Source organism: Apaloderma vittatum, unplaced genomic scaffold (assembly GCF_000703405.1).
Source record: "Apaloderma vittatum isolate BGI_N311 unplaced genomic scaffold, ASM70340v1 scaffold22849, whole genome shotgun sequence".
NCBI classification, from domain to species: domain Eukaryota; kingdom Metazoa; phylum Chordata; class Aves; order Trogoniformes; family Trogonidae; genus Apaloderma; species Apaloderma vittatum.
In genome coordinates, this window is record NW_009737292.1 from 27,585 (window position 1) to 35,807 (window position 8,223).

The window sequence follows — 8,223 nt, forward strand, 5'->3', positions numbered from 1 at the left end:
AATCCTGTGTTGTTCCATATCATGTACAACTTCTTGATATTTGGTACATGTGATAGCAATGGCTAAAAGCCCAACCAGCTTTCAGAAAACAGTTAAAATTGCTTTATTCTTAATACTTTAACAGTAAATGCTCTCTCTTTCCCATGACTGTCACTGAGTTCGCAGTCCGCCCTTACCTGTCATCAAACATTTTCCTTGCATTTCAGTGCATTTTGGGAGCTGAAAGCCCTGTGCGCTGACTTCTCTTCACCATCCACATGTATTTCAGAGGTTTCTTTAGTTTCCTTTGACTCTAAATGCTCTATGACACTGGAAAATAATGAAACCGAAGTGAGAGGATGATTGAGACATCAATTACGAACATCTTTTGGGCATGCAAAATGTGTTCTTCATAACTATTAGAATTATGCTAATAGGTAGAGTTTAATTCTTTTAACATTTTAGGCTGGCTGTTAAAGGGCCTGTTCTTCTCCCTGTAGATGCTGGAGTGTGTTGGTCACGCTTGCCCAGCTGCTGCGGTGCCAGTTCCCTGTCAGACAAAGGCTCTCTGATATCTTACAGCTCCCACAGCTCATTTTAATTAGCGAGAACAAGATTTGCCTGCAGCTTTGTAACTCAAGAAAGAGATTCTAGCCAATCTGTATAATAATAATTATTGCAATTAACAATTATCTGAGACTGATTACACTTAAGTCTGGGCTCCCCGTAAGTTTTTCTAAGTTGTGCTCCTGCCCCTGTCTGTAGGAATCATGCTGGCATTCTCTGCTCTCCACTGATGTTGATGTCACGTGGTTTCTTGCATCTGCATGAACAAGTAGATGCCAGTTTGGTTCCATGGCTGGTTTGTCTGTGGTGCCCTGGTCATCTCCACTGAACACACACAAGCCCACTCTGGTTTGGAGCAAACCAAGTGGCCATGCTGCTGAGGAAACCTGGGAGCATAACAAAAGGAACTTTGCTCCAGGATCCACAGCGTGCCAAGTTTCATCTTCTCTGCCTAAGGCTGTCCTCTCAGCAGGTCTTCTTACCTCACCTCACCTGTCGAGTCCTGCCCTCAGACAATTCTACTTGCTATCATGTCAGGCACCACTCCGCACAATACAGCTTTAGCTGCATGCTGGCAGAACGTGAGTCTTTTATTGTTTGGCCTTCAGGGTAGCTTTATTTTGGCAGTTTTAAAATAAATTAAAAGCTGGTGCTGGACCAACATGGAGCTCTCAGCAGGCCAGAGGAGATGAGCCCCCAGACACATACTTCTGTATGTGTGAAGGTGTTCCAGGCTGAGATCATTGTTCTGAGGGGTGTTTCTGACAGGGATTGCAGATGGGCTATCACACCAAGTAGTGTTGCTTCAGGCTTAAGAAGCCCGAAGCGGCCCGTGCAGACAGAGACAATGCCAGTTGCAGCTTTGGTACGATTCCCTGTCTGTGCCCTGCTATGCTAAGCTGCCCCAGACCTCTGGCAGTGCCAGCTTGTGTGGTGATGTTCAGTGGATGGCTCCTCCAGCATCCACCCGACCAGCCAGATGTACACCCCTCATTAACCCTTCATGATTTCTGGTCCTGGTGGAAGTACGCGTGTGCTTCTTGGTTGTTTGGGTAAGACTACGCGACCCAGATAACAGATCACACATGGCATTAGGCATGATGTGGGTTGAAAATCTGGTTCTAAAATTTGATGTACGCTGGAAAATTACATTTCTCACTGGAAGAGTAGGTTGTGGGAAATACAGGAAGCATGAATACAGAATCTAATTTATACCATCTGTGATCCTCCCAAAGTAGTCTACAACAGCCTGCAAAATGAGACTAGCCCATCCTGCTCACATAATCATAGTATAATTATCAGTGTTTTCATACAGAGTGCAGCGTGTGGACATGTGGTTTTCTTCACCCATAGGTGAGAAATGTCTACTAGGAAAAGTCCATATGGTGAATTTACCCTAATCTGTTGACTGATAAAGTATATTGAGGATTTCAAGTCTGTAGAAGGTCATGTTGCCCCTTCTCTTAACAACTGTGAAACCCTAGAAGATGGGGAATGTGACTGGTGCTGAATGACAAGTATCAGGTCCTAGCAGATGGTCTCAGATGTGGCTTCTGAATTAACCACCAGAGGTGCCAGCTGGAAAGCACTATGTACTTTATGTTGCATGTTCCCACCAATCAGTCCTAGTCTCCTAGATCCAAGACTGCAGGGAGTGGGAGGCAGGGACTGTTGAAGCCATGGCTGTGTTTCAGCATAATGCTTGAAATACAAGGTGTCAATTAACATACTTGGTTATCTTTTCCAGTTTTTGAGGGTTATAAGCATTCATCCACTGAGCAATAGTTCTTATGGACTCATGCCAAAGAATAAGGCAAGTCTGCCTAACAAGTGGTGGCTTCTTCAGTTCCACATGAAGAGCAGCAGAAACTACAGGTGTGAACACAGTGGCAGGTGGTGTATTTTTTCAACAAATGCTAAGCAAAGATTGCCAGCAGTTGACATTTATTAATATTACAGAGATCAGGAAAAACACACAGAGGTATGCCAGAGGCAGCAAGCGGCAAATGCAGTGCCAGCTAAACATCCGGGTGAGTTTATAGGTGTGAGATGTTGAGGGTTATCAAGTCGGGGTGTGCTCCATCTGAGCCCAGATGTGCCACAGGGCACTCCCTTGAATGACACCCATTTGAGCTGCTTTGCACCAGCAGGCCCAGAGAGGAGTGCTCACCCTGTCAGGAGAACAGATCACAAAGACATGTGCTCTTAGGGAATGGTCTGCTAATATTAGAATGGCTGCTGTGGGGCTCTGAATCACACTGGGCAGGGAGGGTTGTCAACCAGCCCTCAGATTCAGCAATCAATATTGTGTTCCTTGCCAGCTCTTAGCTGGGAGGAGAGGATTTTGGAGAAATTCTGTTACTTCTGGTATAGGGCATACTGCCAAAGAGACAAGTGTACTGCATGTTCCTGACTGAAACCAACCCTGATTTTAAAAAGCAGAAGGGGTGGTGTTTTATTTATTTTTGTATATTGCAGCAAAGTTTTTTTTAAACCAGTTCCATATGACTGTTTTTGTTGATTCAGCTTTTATCCGTCCTGGCTCAATTTTTTGTGTGTGTGATTGAAATGGGGACCCTATATCACTATTCACTTGAAGAACAACAATCTGAATTATAACACTGTCCACTTGTTGTCAGACAAGGAACTGCCTAATAAGCTTTGGGTGTCATACAAGTTTGTACGGCAACTACAGTAGGTAAATCTTGCATTCTGACGAGAGGTTGACTTGAAGTCTGGTTAAGGGTCTGCCTTTTTCATAGATCATGAAGTTCTTTGACTTGTAATCTGGTGCGAAAAAGATGCCAAATGATGTCTGAATGATTCTGTAATGGAATAAACTCATAGGAATTTCTTAAAATGTTAAATATGGAACAAGCTTTGACAAGGGCTTGGGGTTACCACCAAGAATTTTTAAAGAGAGCCCTTGCAGGCAAGTAGCACACAGAAGGAAAGTACTTCTTTCATGTGCTTTCCATTGAATGAAAAGTTGACGTAAATCATGGTTGTTTATGTGTGGCTTAAATAAATGATGTGTTTGTGGCTAGAAGATCTGGGAAGGCTATAAAGAACAATGAAGAAAACCACTTTTTGGCTTTATAGAATAACTGAAGAATGATGACCGACTTGAAATCTGTGTTTAACAAGGCCTTGTGCTCTGTTACTTAGCACAGAAGCAAGACTGCTTTGATAGGCATAGGTACTTACAGGAATTCTAACGTATGATACAATGTTCCACTCTTGAGGGGCAGCACGTGTTTGCACAAGCACCACAAGTCAGGACCCAGATAAGTAATGCTGATCGCTGCAGCCAGCTTGCAAGTATTCTGCGAAACCTCCCTGCTGTGGTGCATTGGTTGCTGCTACTTTTCACCTGGCTTTTCATCAACAGGTAGAAATCTAAGTTGATTTGAAGGAAATAATGTCTAAGATAATCTGCAGCTGAGGCTGCTTCCAGCATCTTCTCAGCCTTGATGTCAGCCTGAGTTCTCCCTGTGCTCCTTTGTTTGCTTAGTTTGATTTACGCCCACTTGACAACATATGCTCTTCATTCTCCTCTAATTCATTTCCTTTCAAAGAGACAAAATGTCAGCCACTGTGACAAAAGCCTGTGCCCCTGCAAGCTAGCTTTTTCGGAGTATTTTCTGTCACTTAGCCAAAGATCTTTTTCTTCTCTTCATTACGACTGCTTTGGCCCAGGCTTTAGTTTTCTGGAGTGTGAGTTATATCACATTAACAGTGAGCTCCCTCATGACCCTTGACTTTTTAAAGTTCCTTCTGGGGAACGGAGTTTGCACAATAGGAGTGCAGCCTGACATTTCCTCCCTCCAGCTGGAAAGTGTTGCCTTTCGTGGGGTGTTCATCCTCTCCTGTAACTGGCTTGGACACACAGGTCTCCAGAGCCTCATTGAGTCAATAGAGCTCTGTGCAGGGGTCAAGGCTTATCCAGAACCCTGCAGACTTGGAATCTGGATTAGATGTCCAAATCATTGAGTTAAGTAACTGAACATTTGCGGCTTGCTCAGGCTAATGGCGTATTTGGTATATGTACTGTAAACATAGAAGGGGCTAGTAATACTTCCTAACGCTAAAGCACTTCCTGCTATAAAGCATTTTTCTCATTCACTTGTTACTTTGAAACGTCTCCTGTTTGGACCAGATTTTCCCCCCCCATTAGTTTTCTGTTGCCAGGCTGATTTATGCTTGTGTTGGGTCAAAAGCTTCAGCAAAAATGGCTGATCCATTCCTAAGGCTGTGGGTAGGAGAAAACTGTTTTGTCCTTGTTCCAGGACTGGAAACCCTTCTGCTGAAATGCCTTCTAGCCTTCATATTTTGGATTAGGACTTAAAGTAGAGGTGGGAAGAGATGGAAGGAAAAGGCACGACTTCTGCATTAGCATGTTTTTCACTGTTCCTGTTAGAATCTGCACCAGTTTATAAATATTTGCAAAAGAAAGGTAGTAGAAATACGTATGATAACAACTTCTTTCTTCTGAGCAGCTTAAATGTCTCCTAATTTCTGCGACAAGAAGAAAGACTCAGAACTGCTAGGTTTTGCTGGTGTGAGCAAGCTTTTATCTGTGATCAGGCCCTGAATACACCACATTCCACACAGCGACTAAATGCAGTCTGATCCGAGTTCTTTCAAGGGATTCTTCCTGTAATTCTTGCTTCCAGTTGCTCTGTGCTGAGCAGAGTGCAAATGCAGCAGCTGCCAGCAAGGAATATGTGCTAAATCAGCTCACCAACATCTCACCTGCCTCAACAAGGAAGAAACCATGTCAGAGCAGTAAAGATAAACCCAAGGTGATAAGGGATAAGGAAACAGGTGAGATCAGGAATGGCAAAGAGAGAGACAGGGAAGTGGAAGAGACCTCAGGGAGCAAGGAGATGGACGGGTAGGAGGAAGGGCTGAGGCTGAGCAGGCAAAGGCTATGATGGGTTCTAGAGTCAGATGGAGAAGCCAAAGAAGGCCAGGTCCTGCTAGAGCGAGCAGGATGGGTGGGAACGAAATGGCAGAGAAATCAAAGTTGGAACTAGATACTGCTACTAAAAAGAAAGGACCACTGAGTTCAGTGAGAGAGGAGGATGCTCTCCTCCTGATCCTGTAATGGACCCACCGATTCTCAAGTCTCACCATTCTCCTGCTCTTGGCAAATGCCTGTGTAAGTCTCTGGGAAATGATTGTTTCCTCTCAGCTGACATCTATAAGCTTTTAGAGTCATTGAATTCTCTTTGTTCCAGTGATTCATTTGTGAATCACTGGATATTTGAAAGTATGATCCAGATGAAAATGTTTGCACCCTTATTTGCAGCATGACCTCTATTTTGCGAGCTGAAGGTTTTTGGGATTAACATTGCTTTGTGGACACTTAATGGCCTTGTATATGTGCATCACGGTGAAGTCTAGAATGAACATATTTTCTGTTTCCTTGCTTCACCCAGCTAAAAGAGTGAACAGTGATCTGGAAGTAAGTTGAGTTACAGCTGATGTGAACAGAATTTGTGCTTCCTAAACACACAAAAATCTGGTGCTGTGTATCTTCAAACATGGCATTCCAAATTAGTCAAAGTCTTTGACTTTTCATTATTTTGACTTTTAGTTGCTGTCATTAGTCTCTATACCTTGTAAGTGCAGTTAATAACTCTTGATCTGATAGCTGTGCTGTGAAGATAAATCAACCAAATTGTGCACAACCCTTGCTTTTTAGGAAGGAGCTTAGACATCTGACCTGGGTGCTAGAGAAGGTGGATCTGACTCTTGTCAAAGGTGCACAGCAAAAGGATAAGAGGCAACAGGTATGAAATGCAGAAAGAAAAATTCCTTCTGGATATAGAGTAAAAAAATTACACAGCAAAATAGATTAACATTGAAAGAAGCCTCTCAGAAGGCTGTGGGAGCTCCATCCTTAGTAGTTTTCAAAACTGGACAGAACAAAATCCTAAATAACCTGATCTTCCATTGAAGATTGGACTAGATGACCTCCAAAGGCTCTTTCCAATGTAAGTGGTCTCCTGGACTGAGTTACGAGCATCGAGGGAGATCTGTGACTGACTGAGAGTCACTATTTTCAAAGGCTCCTTTGGATGTAAAGTCTGTGATGGATGTAGAACAACAGAATCTGCTTAGGAACAATGAGATTTTTAAGCCTGATATGATGAAAGAATTCAGGAATCCTGCTTTGTGGAGAGAAACTTATTACCAGCAGTATGAAATCAGCCGCCTGGAAAGGGTTTGAAGTCTTTCCTAGCTGTGTGCTGGCAGCTCCCAGAAGCCAGTGTTAACCAAGGAGCCTGTGGCATGCAGATGAGCAGTGGAAGGCCACCTAAACCTGAGAGCCACTTGAAATTGTAGCACCAGCTTTCCTCAAGCTGCTTTTAGCAATGACTCCACCCGTTGTCTTGTTCTGAGTCTGTCTGTGTGTTGCCTTTCACAGCTGAACAATAAAGAAGCACGTAACTTGAAAGCAATGGTAGTCTATCTCCCCTCCCAAAGACATTGCAAGGTTTAATGGCCTGAAAAGCTCTCTAAGAAACTGTTAAAGTGTTACAGGTTCTGAAATCTCAACTTTGATTTGAAAGCTAAACACAGCCCAGAAATTACCTTGCTAGAGCTTTTCTTCCTTAGCAGCTATGATGGTCTCAGAATCCAGCAGACAAAATATTAGGAGAGAAGAACATGGTGAAGATGAATTGACACGGACACTCCAAAGAAAAAAACTTGTTTGGAAAATAATTCCTGCTTGCTCCCTACTTTGGCATGTAAGCAACCTCTAGAAAGATGCTTCCAGGAAAAAAACCTTATCACCAGCAGTAGCCTTAAGCCTACGTTGTTGAGATGATATAACATTTCCCCCAGGGCACGGCTTACTTAGTTCTGCACTTCTATGGGCCAATAAAAGTGGTCTCAAGACAATTAATTTCTTTTTCTCTCCCTAGGAGAGTTACAAAAGTATTGCAGAGGTGAAAACATCACAGCTATAGCAGGAGAGCAATAAGAAGAAGATTTTGCCCACCTTCAAGTTGGCTTTTGCTTCACTGGCTGGGCAGTAAAAGCCAAGCCCCTGGCTACAAAGGAGTGTCAGAAGCCAAGTTTGCTCTGCTGAGCTCATCCCTCCTCCCACAGAACAGCGGCCCTGGAAGCAAGGAGCCCCACAAATGCTGATTAGGGGACTAGAGGGTAAATCTTATGGAGAGAGGCTTAGGGATCTGGGGCTGTTCAGCCTGGAGAAGAGGAGGCTGAGGGGAGACCTTATTGCTCTCTACAATGACCTAAAAGGCAGCTGTAGTGAAACGGGTGTTGGCCTCCTCCCTAGTGAATAGCAACGGGACAAGAGGGAATGGGTTCAAGTTGCTCCAGGAGAAGTCTAGATTGGATATTAGGAAAAACTTCTTCACCGAAAGGGTGGTGAAGCATTGGAACGAGTTGCCAAGGGAAGTGGTGGAGTCACCACCCCTGGACGTGTTTAAAAAATGTCTGGATGTGGCACTTCAGGAGATGGTTTAGTGTCAGGGTGGTGTAGGGCTGTAGCTTGAACTTGATAATCTTAAGGTCCTTTCCAACCTTTATGATTCTATGATGCTATGCTCATCTCCAGCACAACACCTGGCCTTGCAGCATGGGCATTTTTTCCCCTCTGTAGCTATCTCATCTCAACTGTCTCGAGACCTGTGCCCC